At 41.6% G+C, this 12594-nt stretch overlaps 1 pseudogene; it reads left to right on the forward strand.

Annotated features, from left to right (window-relative positions):
• The first annotated feature begins 6510 nt into the window (after nt 1-6510).
• On the forward strand, nt 6511-6942 carry LOC118077253 (large ribosomal subunit protein eL22-like; annotated as a pseudogene).
• Nucleotides 6943-12594: the final 5652 nt, after the last annotated feature.

The raw sequence follows: 12594 nt of genomic DNA on the forward strand, positions 1-12594 counted from the left end.
ACAAAAGTGAAAGATTCACAAAATGTTTAGGGGTATACGTACCCCTGTGTCCCCCCAGAAAAAAAGCACTGACCATACTGATGCAACCTGGCTCTTAGCCCCCAACACTAGCAGAGAAGACTTTGACCTTTTTACCCAGGTGCAGGTATCTCTGGGGCTAAGACTGGAAGACCATGAGGCTTTGCACTGTGGAATTACCGGTAACTCTCCTGCCCATATTAGAATAAATGGCTCTGCAAATATGGCAATCATATAGTGCAGTCCTGTGCTTGTCAGCTCACTCTGAAGCAAGTCCTATTGAGTTCAATGGACTTGCAGGTGTGTGTATAGGATTGCAGCCTAATTTGGTTTAAAATAGCCAATATAAGGGGGTGGGGAGAGCATGTAATCATTTTCCTGTTTTGCTAGGTGAGTGTCATTTTGATATTCTGCTTTTGAAAAACCTTTTTTTTCCCTTTGAAAACACATGTAAAAAACATTGTTTGCAACCAATCAGAGAAGATAAATTATGAGGTATGACAGCCGCCTTTAAGCCTAATCATTTATGTTCTCCAATACTATTGTTCTGTTACTGTTGTATTTCAATTTGCAGTTCTGCGATAACATAATCTGATCACCAAATAGCTAAACTACAGGACCAATTGCTTATTAACCAAACAAAAAGACTGGACGATTACAGACAGAAACCAAGTGCACCTTTTTGTTGTTCATTATTAGAGTCTAAGTGGAGACAATAAACAGAGCGAGACACAATTGCAGATTATAAGGGAGTTAAAACTGTTTGTTCAGCAGGAGCTGTGCTGAGATACACAGTGGATTGGCAGATGCACGGTGCTTTTGTCTAGCAACTGCTTGTTTTTGCCTGTGCTTGTAGTCCAGCAGCTGCCAAAAGAAAATGTAGAGGGTGTGTATGTATCTATACTTGGGAGCAAAATATCCCCATGTAGGAAGGATGTATAGCTCAAAATGTGGGGGAGGGGAGTTGATTACTATCAACGAATACATTTTCTGCACACTTTTTATAGGTTTTATTTGTTTGTTTTTGCATCACATTTTGGTAGCATCCTTTTCCTTTGCGGATGCTCTTTAAATCACACCTTGTGAGGTTTTGACTTGGTCAGCTTTATCCTCGGGACCATTTTAGCCACGGCTTTGAATTCGGGAAAGTTTTCACCAACTTTCTTGACAGTTGTTGCATATACAAGCCACGGGGTCTGCCTTTCTCCGAATGTAATGTACATGTTAGGTTGTCCACAAGGATGGGAGACTAGGGATATGTGACAATGTGATTAAATCACCAGTGAATTATGCTGGCATGATAGTAGTCCAATTAAATGAAATTAATTCGTTTAAGAGTCAGTGTTCTCTCTTTAAGTGCTGGATAACATAATTAAATTATACTTAGATGAACAACACTGCCTGTCTTTTCCTTCACTGCAATTCAGTTAAATATTCTCTAATATGTTAGCATTCTAATGTACTCGTTTTGCATTTACAAGCGTGACGTGTCTTGTGGGCTACTGATCTGTGATTCTACCTTCAGGGCTGTATCCAGCGCTGCTGCTCCACTGGCACGAGGACTTTCATGTGTTCAACAGAATTTTCTCCTCCAACCCCCTGAAGTGGATTTTTGAGGGTGTGCAGGGAGAAGAGAAGAACCAAAAACTTCTTCCTGCCAATGGAACGGCACAGCATTGGAAATAAACCTCCAGTGTTTACGAAGCTGTTTTCAGATGCTGTGTGCAGCTGTATGAATCTATTACTGGTATAATGCAGTGGTTTCCAATTAGCCAAGTACCGTGGACTGCCTGTTTTTCACAATCCAAGCCATGGACCCCCTACTTTTGAAAATGTTGATATACAGGCAGCGAGCATTTTGCAATGGGGTTCTGTACCTGGCCCCTGCACACAACAGTAGAGGGTGCATAAGCCCACCTTGTTACGCCCCCCATTCTGCTCTGCCCCTATTCCACCCCATTCCATCCTATTCCGGGTCTAAAAGGACCCACGTGCCGGTGGTCGCGCGTCAACTGGACACATACAAAATGGTCATCACCTGTATCTATGGCAGTTTTTGTTACATGAATGGTGCCGCTGAACCCCTGGGTGGGTTATGCAGGCCCCAGGGGGTCCGCAGACCACCCATTGGGAACCACTGGTATAATGTATTTATGTTTGTTTTTCGATGGTTTGGAGACCTCTGGATAAAAAACGACTAACAAGTGTAATTAATAAATAATAGTAAATAACTCTACCCGAGGCAGAAACCTATCTAGTAACTTTGACGTCTTATTTAGCCTCACAACAACAGTCTCATGAGATGAGTTTTTGATGTTCCCATTTCCCATGGGTAATTGAGGCTAAGAGAAAGTAATTTGCCCAAAAACACTCACCAGGTTTTGAATCCAGGTGAGTTGTTATGCTTCTTTCCCTTTTCCATAGTTTATTAGAATAGAATAGAATAGAATAGAATAGAATAGAATAGAATAGAATAGAATAGAATAGAATAGAATAGATCTTTATTGTCATTGTCCCCTTGCGGGGAACAACGAAATTTCTCAGTTGCTGTATCAACTCAGTTAAGACACTCCACATGAACTAAAATACTAATAAGCACAATACAATACAGAACAATAAACAAATAAAATAAAATGACTTCAAGGTCCAGAATTTCCATTTAAGGCCAAAATTGCTTTAGGAAAGAAACTGTTCTTGAGACGGCTCATTCTCGCCTTCATTGATCAAAGGAACCCTGCGCAATGTGCTGAAATGGGAAACCTTTCTTGGCAACGTGATCCAGGATATACTGGTCTGCCGTCAAAACAAAATAAAAATAAAACAGAAAAATTCCTTCCAGTAGCACCTGAGAGACCAACTAAGTTTGTCATTGGTATGAGCTTTCGTGAGCTTTCGTGTGCATGCACACTTCTTCAAACAGAGGAACAGAGAAGGCTTTTGCACATGGTATTTTGTCAACATATTTTATCAGAGCAAGTGGTATCTTTAGATACACGAGGTTGAGTAACAGATAAAAAGGGGGGCCAGTGGTGGGCCCTGCTAAGAGTACAGAAGCCTAGGAGACGCCGAAAGATGCCAAGAGCAGGTGCTGGGTTGCATAATATTAGCAGATGCTAATTTACATTTCTATATGCACATTTAAAAAGAACTACTATCATTTAAATAGAAATACATCTACAATTCTATGATCTAACCATAGTGGAGAAGATGATTGCCTGATGATCTGTGGGAAGGAGTCCGCTGTCTGAGAGCTAAATGTTGATGGCTGATTTCAAGACTCTTGCTCTCCCTTCTTATGTTTCTATAAACCAAGCGTGGACAGGAAAGCCCTTCAAATAGAGCGACCCTTCCAATGTTGTCCTCTTTAAAGTAGGACACAGGGCCTCAATAGATCATTGTGTGCTGAATTGGGGTAAACTCGGTTACATGGCATTTTCAGGGTGTGTTCATATGCGGCAACTTCCACTGTCCTCATCCATGTAAACTGCCTGTGTCCTGCCTACACAGGTATTTCCAGACTAGCAGTCAGTAGGAGACAAGTAACAAAGGATGAAGAACCTGCTTCGTTGTACTGCTGGGACCAGCCACATTGAAATAAACAGTATATCCAGATTATTATTATTATTATTTTATTTTTTAGTCCAACACTGTCAAAATCTCAAATGTTGAGATTTTACTTTCCTGGATACTTCTTCTTTTAATAACCGTAAAATATTGATGTATTCAAAAACAGTCACATCAAAATACTAATGCATCCTGCAGCATTAATGTCAAAATAATATTACAGTATGCAGAATGTATTAACTTGCCAAATTCAACACTTTCGCACCTCTTTTTCCTCCCTTAAAAAAAGTCAACTTTCTAACAATATCAGTATCTGCAAATGTGGGGGTAGACCCTTTAATTAGAATAATATGAATTCTTTTTTCTTCTTCTTCTTCCTTTGGTCAGCAATTAGAATTAGGAACATTTGGTCTGTAAAATTTCTCTCTCTCGCACATGCAATCATTCAATTGTTTCAGTTCCAACTTAGTTATGTTTTTAAATGCTTTGCAGTCATTCTCTTTACACCTGTGTAAGGCAGGTCAGTTTTACAGATGAAGCTGAAGGTCTATTTGCCCAGAGCCATCTGTGATAAAGCAAAGATGTTAGGTCCAAGGGCCAGTTTACACAATCAGGATCACACGGTAAAGCTTTTCTGAACTATATATACCACATAGGTTTGCAGGTAGCATGTGCTCTCTCTGTGTGTGGACACTGGTGCCTTATGGCAGGGCCTGGAAACACCTCCCTGGGCCAAATAAGGTCCTTGCTCCTGGCATGCTAGTTTTGTATGCAAAGGGTCAGGAACAGGTTTCACACACATGTGTATGTGGGGGAATTAAAATATGCAGACTAATGTAATACAGCACAGGAAAAGCAGTACCCCATGATCCTTTGATTAGACTGGTTTGAAAGCCAATAGTGGCACCCATCACACCATAGGTTTAAAACACCATTATGCCATTTCTTTGGGCTTCCCCTAAAGACTCCTGGGAGATGTGCTTTGCTAGGAGTGCAGAGAATTGCCCGGAGACGCCTATTTCCCTCTCAAGAGCTACAGTTCCCATAGTTCCCTAGAAAGAGGGCTTGCTCTTTAACCCACTCTGGAAATTGTAGCTCTATGATAGGAATAGGGGTCTCCTAACAACTCTCAGCACCCTTAACAGAGTGGCGGGGAAACCCAGCCAGATGGGCGGGGTATTATCATCATCATAAACTACAGCTCCCATAATTCTTTGGGGAAGCCATGACTGTTTAAAATGGCATCATAGTCTTTAAATGTATGGTGTGGATGGCCTCCAGTTCTAAAACCAGTTGCTTGAGAGAAACCTTGGCCAACAGGCCTATCCTTAGGAGACACAAGAAATAACACTACAGGTTAAGGGGTTGGGAAACAGTTACGCAGGTAATTCCCACTCACATACTGCGACTGTCACAAAATCTGTGGATGACGAATGAAGCGACTTGAGTTAAAACATAAAAGCATTTGCCCAGCGTCACTTGTTTCAGCCTCCCTTGACCTAGCTCAGCAGATCTCTCCCCTTGGACTTCTGTCCCCAATGTTTCTCTGTGGCTACCAGCTTTGTAATCTTTTGTTTTCCATTATCAAATCGTTAAATGGTCATGTAATTGTTATTTCCATTTCCATGCCTCGAACATGTTTTGGAGGCAGTCACCATTCCCAGTTCATTAACGGACTGACCTCGGCATTAACACCCCCCTCCGCTGAGGTTGCCTTGGAAACAAAGCTTCCTGTGCGTAATCCAAGATTATCTAGCTCTTTATCCTACATGTGACCCTTAATTACTTGCTAAATTAGAATGGTTTTCTAAAAATCACAAGAGGAGGTTAATATGTTCTTCCAGAGCTGGTCAAGCTAAGATGACACTAAATTCACAGGGAATTCAAAATACATGATCCCTGAAGGCGTCTCTTTCAGAATGAAGATGAACTTTCCCAATGAGAGGCCGTCCACCGCAAGACTGTGCCTGTCACTCACTTTCCTTGTTCAGCTTCTCCAACCCACAGTTAATCTGCCCTGAACAAATTAACTAAGTAAATATCGGATAAATTAATTATGGCACTGGATTCATTGTCCATTTGTTTTCTGCAATTAACGCTGTGATCTAAATCAAGATATCTGCTCTTGTGTATTGAAGAGAACATACCAAGTCTCCATCATACCACCAAAGATGAAGATCTGTAAATTAAGGTGGCAGCGGTGGGGAATGTATTTTTTTAAAGTAGGGATGTAAAATGCATAATTTTATTGTGGGAGTTATTTTTTTGTAAATTATTTTTATTTGATTTTCAAAAATATAAACATACAACAAAAACCAATTCAGAATTCAAATATTGAGATTACTCTGAATCTCCTGACTCCCCCCCCCATCCCTTTCACGGGTCCTGTTGATAATAATTTCAACTGCATATCAATACTGCTCCAATTTTTGTCTTTCTAAATTATCCATACATTCCGTTACATTACAAGTGTGGTTAAAAGCCTGCCATGCAATGTTTTAACCTGCTTACAATGATCTCGTAGATAAATTATAAACATTTCCCATTCTTTTTTTAAAGTTCTTGTCTTCTTGATTTCTGAGCTTCCCAGTTAATTTTGCCATTTTGGCATAATCCATCAATTTGGTTTGCCATTCATCTCTGGTCGGGGCTGTCTCTTCCTTCCATCTCTGGGCTTCCATCTGTGGGGCTGTTGTCACGTACAGTACATGAATAATCTTTTCTGGTACTTTGGAATCCTGGTACCTATTTTCTTGTGGGAGTTATGTTATGGGGATTGGGAAAGAGGAAGTTGGAAGGAATCTCCAGAGCAAACATGTTGCCTTTGAACACAGCTCAGTGAATGGTCAGTATTACTTCCTTGAGGGGCAGGAGGACGTCGCTGAAATAGGCCTTCCTTTTCTCTCTTTCCCCCTCATTGCTGCCGCCATGGCGCCTGCAAAGAAGCTTGTGACGAAGGGTGGCAAAAAAGAAGAAGCAGGTTCTGATGTTCACCCTAGACTGTACCCAACCAGTAGAAGATGGCATCATGGATGGTGCCAGCTTTGAGCAGTTCCTGCAGGTGAATGGAAAAGCTAGGAACCTTGGTGAGGGTGTGGTGACCATCGAGAGAAGCAAAATCAAAATCGCAGTCACCTCAGAGTTCCCTTTTTCCAAGAGGTACCTGAAGTACCTCACCAAGAAATACCTGAAGAACTTGTGCAACTGGCTCCGCATGGTCGCCAACAGCAAGGAGAGCTACGAGTTGCGATATTTCCAGATCAAGCAGGATGAAGAGGAGGAGGAAGAAGAAGATTAAATCCAAAGGAATCTGGCAATATTTTGTACATTCACTTTTCCTTGAATAAAATGCGGTGAAAGTTGTTATAACAAACAAACAAGAAGTATTACTTCCTTGAGAAATCCAGTGTGGCACATCTCACAGATCCATAAGAGTCAAAATGGCTAAAGGGTCATCACTTGGGAGGAATTCTGTACTTTCACCCTGCATTGCAGGTCACACACTAAGCAGGGTGGAACTAGATCAGCCTTTGCCAACCTGATTCCTTCCAGATGTTTTGGACTATAACTCTCATCAGCCCCAACCAGCACAAGCTGGTGAAGGCTGAACAAGATGACCTCCATTTTCCTTCCAGTTCTGTAATTCCAACCATGTTGATAAGATATGCTTCAGGCAGCCTTGACACCAACCACCTATGCTGAGGAAGCAGCCCTTTGGGGTGAATACGTCAGATGCTTTTGTACAGTAGAAGGCAGTTCATCTTTAGTGTACTGCAATTAAATAACTCAGCTGGAGAGGTGGGCTGTTGTAGATACATGTTTGAGTAAACAATACCTTCGTAGCTTTCTTCAAAATCCCCTAAAGACCTATGAAACAGTCATAGAATTAAAAGGGGGAAAAAGCTTGTTAAAAGCCATTTAAGCAAATTCTACTTAACTGAGCTGTGTATGAGAAGGCATACAGACCTAGGTATAAAAGCAAGTTTCAAAAAGTAAAAACAATTTACATTAATCAGAAACATAGCATTGTTGTTGTTTAGTCGTTTAGTCGTGTCCGACTCTTCGTGACCCCATGGACCACAGCACGCCAGGCACTCCTGTCCCCCACCGCCTCCCGCAGCCTGGTCAAACTCATGTCCGTAGCTTCGAGAACACTGTCCAACCATCTCGTCCTCTGTCGTCCCCTTCTCCTAGTGCCCTCCATCTTTCCCAACACCAAGGTCTTTCCCAAGGATTCTTCTCTTCTCATGAGGTGGCCAAAGTATTGGGGCCTCAGCTTCACGATCTGTCCTTCCAGTGAGCACTCAGGGCTGATTTCCTTAAGAATGGATAGGTTTGATCTTCTTGCAGTCCATGGGACTCTCAAGAGTCTCCTCCAGCACCATAATTCAAAAAAATTCAAAAAAACCAATTTATATTAATCAGAAACATAGCATTACCAGCCACTAAAAGCACAATCAAATTGAGCAGACTTTGCCTAGTCCTTGCAGGGCGATAAAGATGGCATCAGGCAAATTCCACCATCAGGGTAAAATCACAGAAAGGGCACTCTCTAGTAGCCATTTCAAATTCTTCTTCTTCTTCTTCTTCTTCTTCTTCTTCTTCTTCTTCTTCTTCTTCTTCTTCTTCTTCTTCTTCTTCTTCTTCTTCTTCTTCTGTTTGTATTATGAACCAGCAGAAATCACACAGGCTTCAGGAGAAACCTGGACCATTTTACTTCTATCCCCTGATTTGTTAAGTGTTATTTTTGGAAATTTATCAGGGGCTCTCCATTCAAAAGCAAGCAGGGGTAATCCTACAATTAAATGTTAAGAGTTAAGGATAGCCAACTTTGAATGCGGAACGCCAATTTGCCTTGGAATTTTAAAGAGCCTACTAGTGATCTAACAACAGCGGTGGAAATATTTCTAGCCACTAGGTCTTAAAAGTAGAGTTGCCAGCCACCCTTCTAATGAGCAGAGGCTCCATGAATAAATGCTGCACAAGGTGCAAAAAAAGAGATGTGCTAAGGCAGAGATGCAGAACCTCTGGCCCTCCAGCATCCTTCATTCCTGACCACTGGCCATGCTGGCTGGGGCTGATGGAGTCCCAACAACCTCGGTGCCACATGTTCCGCAACCCTGACCTAGAGTTTCTAGGGCCAGACTGAATGACTCCTGTTCCTTTTTAGGCAGTGCAGAAATGGGACAGTTGCTAGCCAGATCATCCCCTGCACCACTAGTGATGCTCTAGTACTCGTTTCCCCATCCCTGAAACATGAGAGTTTCACCTACTGTACTGAAATTCCTTCTTCAAGGGAATTATTCATCGATTTTAAAATCCCCGCATTTACAAGCCCACACTTCCAAAAAAAAAATGTCCTGAAGCTTTTCTAAAGCCTTGGACCACTCACTTCCCTTCCAGTGCCAGCTACTTTCTCGTTATTGTTTGTTCTGACACTGGGCCATGGCTGGCTCGCCTTTGTTGCTTTCCATCAATCTTCATCCTTGTACGTTCAAGGGCTCTCTCTCTCTCTCTCTCTCTCTCTCTCTCTCTCTCTCTCTCTCTCTCTCTCTCTCTCTCTCTCTCTCGTCTAGGCTGACTTCCAGCCTTAATTTGATTAGTTAGCTGCAGAATTAGAAACAAGCTAAATTTCTTTCTTTCTTTCTTTCTTTCTTTCTTCCTTTCTTCCTTTCTTCCTTCTCTTCTTTCTTTCTTTCTTTCTTTCTTTCTTTCTTTCTTTCTTTCTTTCTTTCTTTCTTTCTTTTATAAGGGTTGCCATGTGTCCTCTTTTTCCAGGACACATCCTCGGTTTCAGGGGTAAAGTTTGAGACAAATTGCATTTATTTGCTTTGAATGGCCACCATAGCGTCCTCTTTTTTGCTCTTCAAAATATGGCAACCCTATTTTTATGCAGGTTTCTTGTGCTGGCCAAAGTATTTGCAAAGTATCCTCCTGTCTGGATATGTAATACTACACACCATCCCAATCTCCAAGTGTTGCAAGACTCCAGGGATTTCATCACTCAGGGTTCAGTTTCCTTGGGATTTAAGTTCAGGCTAGTGGTTTTCCTCTCTTTGGACAAACCATGAACTGTAACCAAGACTTGTCCTAAAACCAAACCATAAACCCCAGCTGTGATGACACACCTAAGCCCAACAATGGCTCAGTTCAGAGCAGCAGCAGAGTAACTGGAAGAGGAGTTAGCTCTCTCTCTCTCTTTTTTTTATCTTGTAAGATGAATGGCAGATTTGGTATATTTTCCCCTGGCAGAAAGGAGATGTTTTGGGTTTTTTTTTTAAAAAAATTGTTTTTAAAATATTTTTGAGTTTACATTTTATTTTAATATTGTGTTTTACTTTTGTTTTGTAATTCATCCATAGAGCATATGCTGAGGGGCAGCTACTGGGCCAAATTCAATGTATTACTATTAGTATATAAAGCCCTCAACAGCTTGGGACCAATTTACCTACAGGATCATCTTACTTACTTACTTACTTACTTACTTACTTACTTACTTACTGTACCCACTCAACTGCTTCCATCGGAGGAATTGGCCCTGCTACAGGTGCCACATAATACCCATTCCAAATCTGTAAAAATTTGATCACTTAGTGTGGCATTGTGGCAAAACCTGCACTTTGGAACTCCTTGCCTATTGAGATCAAGCAGGTCCCTTCCCTGTACTGTACTTTTTTTGGTGCCTGCTAAAAGCATTCTAGGGACCCAGGTGGCGCTGTGGTTAAACCACTGAGCCTAGGGCTTGCTGATCAGAAGGACGGCAGTTCGAATCCCTGTGACGGGGTGAGCTCCCATTGCCTGGTCCCAGCTCCTGCCAACCTAGCAGTTCGAAAGCACGTCAAAGTGCAAGTAGATAAATAGGAACCGTGACAGCGGGAAGGTAAACGGCGTTTCCATGTGCTGCTCTGGTTTGCCAGAAGCGGCTTTGTCATGCTGGCCACATGACCTGGAAGCTATATGCCGGCTCTCTCGGCCAATAATGCGAGATGAGCGCACAACCCCAAAGTCGGTCACGACTGGACCTAATGGTCGGGGGTCCCTTTACCTTTAAAAGCATTCTAGTTTAGGTGAGTCTACCCAGTTGCTTAGAAAGTTGAGGTGATTTTAATCTGTTTTAATAGTTTAACTTGTGTCAATGTTTTAAGGTATGGTTGTGATTTTTTTCTTGATTTATCTTTTTGTAAAGCGTTTTGAGGTTTTCTACATACAAGCGGCATATAAATTTTAAGAAATAAGTGACATAAGTTACATATCCATACACACACACACACACACAAATAACACTTACCTATACGGGCCATTGATCCGATCCTGAAGGGCTTTTCTTATATATAGACACATAGACCACCTGACACAACATTTATTTCTTATTTTTGTCTCCTGCCTTCTAGAGGAATTCAAGGTGGCATGCACAGGTCCCTCTAATAATATTTTCACAACAAATTCTCTGCGGTAAGCTAGGCTGAGGGATAGGTAACTGAACTGTTATTACCCAGTGAGCTTCATGTAGCCTGACAATACATAATATCAGCTCTCAACATGCAAGGTAATGACAGCACAGAAATTACACTCCATGGCAACAATGTTTGGAGAGAGGAAAAACACACCCAAATAAAGAGCTACAAATATTAATGGAAATCATGCAAGATATCGTTCAACTAGATTATTGCTTGTCTGAGAAACATGGTGGTTCATAGAGATCTTGCATCGTGTGTCATGTTCAATTGAAGGATCACAATCTATCTGCTTTGCTCTCTCTGGACCTCAATATGCCCAGAGGCTACTAATGAATTTCCCCTGGGAATAGTATCAAAAGCGTTTGGTGTGTAATAAACACAGCATCGCAACAGGAGGCTGCCATCCCTCCCACCCACCAACCACATGTCAGATTGCATTTTGGGATCTTCCCTTTTGTTGTCTGACAGAAGGCAGCCCTTGATTAAAACCTACTTGATCAGGATTAAAACAATTCCTGAAAGAAAGTCTGGGATTTATTTTCTAGAATTGGAGCCAGCAGCCACAGAGATGACCTTCAGGTTCAGAACAGGAAGTTTTTATTTCTGTGAATATGTCCCATTTTTCAAGAAATCCTAATTCTATAACAGATTGTGGGAGGGTGGAAAACGAGAACATTGTGGTGGACAATAGCACTTCAATGCGTGATGATGAGCTTAATGCTGCAATCCTATACCCACATAACTGGGAGTAGTACTACTAGTAGCAGTAGTAATAATAATAATAATATGGTCCATGGGGTCACGAAGAGTCGGACACGACTAAACGACTAAACAACAACAACAACAACAATAATTACCCCACATTTTACCTTGATAGGACTCAATGCAGCTTACTACTAAGTAGACAGGTATAGGATTCCCTGTTCTCTCTTTATACCTGAGTGAATTTAGATTTCATGTTACCGATGACCCTTTTAACCAATGTTTCTTCAAACATTTCCTAAAATGATATGCCTAAAATGATATGCTAATACATAGCTGCCAAGTTTTCCCTTTTCTCGCGAGGAAGCCTATTCAGCATAAGGGAAAATCCCTTTAAAAAGGGATAACTTGGCAGCTATGCTAATACCATTCATTTTCTGAGTGCTGATCCTTGTGTAGCCAAATTGGCAAGATCCATGCCATAGCTGCCAAGTTATCCCTTTTTAAAAGGGATTTTCCATTATGCTGAATAGGCTTCCTCGCGAGAAAAGGGAAAACTTGGCAGCTATGATCCATGCACAAGAGGGAGTTATTTCCAGGCTTGGGAAAACTCCCAAGGTTTGCAGAAGTACAGTATAAAAAAGATATTGAGATGAAAACATCCTTAAAAGGAGTGGTGGGTTAGGGCTGGCTGGAACTAGGACAAGGAATGCTGCACTCCAGGTTGCAACATTTTGCTGCAGATCACACTCGTTATTCCTAATGTGGAGGGAAACGTTCAATCCTTTGGTGTTGAAACCTGTTTGTTTGTTTGTTTGTTTGCAAAGGTGAGCCATAGCAGGATGAGACATGC

This window comes from Zootoca vivipara, chromosome 11, assembly GCF_963506605.1.
Source record: "Zootoca vivipara chromosome 11, rZooViv1.1, whole genome shotgun sequence".
NCBI classification, from domain to species: domain Eukaryota; kingdom Metazoa; phylum Chordata; class Lepidosauria; order Squamata; family Lacertidae; genus Zootoca; species Zootoca vivipara.